This window comes from Nicotiana tomentosiformis, chromosome 10 (genome assembly GCF_000390325.3).
Source record: "Nicotiana tomentosiformis chromosome 10, ASM39032v3, whole genome shotgun sequence".
NCBI classification, from domain to species: Eukaryota; Viridiplantae; Streptophyta; class Magnoliopsida; order Solanales; family Solanaceae; genus Nicotiana; species Nicotiana tomentosiformis.
This window is the reverse complement of record NC_090821.1, coordinates 15233817-15235368: the sequence shown is the minus strand read 5'-3', so window position 1 is coordinate 15235368 and position 1552 is coordinate 15233817.

The following is a 1552-nucleotide window of genomic DNA, read 5'->3' as shown; positions in this document are numbered from 1 at the left end:
GCCTCCTGTTTATAAGTGTGGTGCACAACACACTCATAAACAAGACTCTACTAGACACGATCTGTAGACAACCCTAGGATAGAACTTCTTTGATACCACTTTTGTCACGACCCAAACCGATGGGTCGTGATGAGTGCTCGAGTTCTACCTGTCGAACACCCCTAAGCATACGTCTAAGATATAAACATGAAATAAGTATAGGTCATGCATAACGTCTGGAAATAAACTACTGATTCATGTGAATAACATAAGCGGAAAAACATGCCCAAAAGATATATATACATATATATACAGAATACGGTAGAGCGAGCCGACAAGGCCACATACTATCCAACTATACATGACAGTCTACAGACCTCTAATAGAGTGTACTACTATATAAATGATGTGACTGGGTCCCGTCATACCCATATATGTATACAAATATATCGTACCAAAATCCAAAAGCAGCTCCGGATCAAATAGAGCACACCATTTCTTGCTAAGCAAGGATCATAAGAAGGGGAACCGTCAGCCTGTCCACCTGCACTTGCGGGCATGAAACGCAGGCCCCCATGAAATAGGGGCGTCAGTACAAATAATGTACCGGATATATAAGATATAAAAATTAGTATATAAAAAAAAATGAAAGAAACATGGAGTAAACGACTCAACGTGTAAGCCTGAATAGCTCTGTGAATCATGAAACATTTATAATGTCATGCATATGCATATAAATGTCATATCATGTATAGGTATATGCGTACATAACATTATCAAGCCTCTGAGGGCAACTCATTATATCATCTCGGCCTCGGTGGGCGAAATCATCAATGTATGCCAGCTGATCAGGTGGTGGTGCGTATATAACGCCATAACCTTTCCCCATACCCCATATACATATACTGTATGCGTATATAACGCTATCTGGTCATGGGTCAATATACATGTATAAATGAATGCAATGCATAATGAAGTAAGCCAATAAAATCTCTCAGAATATTATGAGACCCATGAACAGACGATATGATAGTATGACATATGGGGAATCAAGAATATAGGCAACCCTAGTAATTCTAGGAATAGAATCATTTGTGAAAGTTGCATGCTTGCTCATTTCATTGTATCATATGGGTCATGCCAAAAAGAAAGAAGGTATAGCCTTAACATACCTCAAGTCGTCAATGCAACTCAACAACAAGCTTATGACAACTAGCGCTCCAACCCTATAATAAAGAAATTCATGTACAACGTAGATGGCGCTAATATATCTCAAATGATAACTCAATTCTAAAATAAAATGGGTAGTATTTCCCCTGATTTTACTGCTCCCTCAAGCCTACTATAGGTGAGACAACAACACGATATAACCAACAACTCAAAAATAACCTAACTACAATTCGGGACCTTTAATACAACAAAAAATTCAAATATACCATAACATACCCAATCAACAAGTTATCAATTAGCCTGAAATTGCAACAACGAGCGACCAGCCCACTACCCTACCACATGTGGCATTTCTCCACGCCCTTTATCCTTTCAAACTCCATAAATCATCAGCAAATTAGTC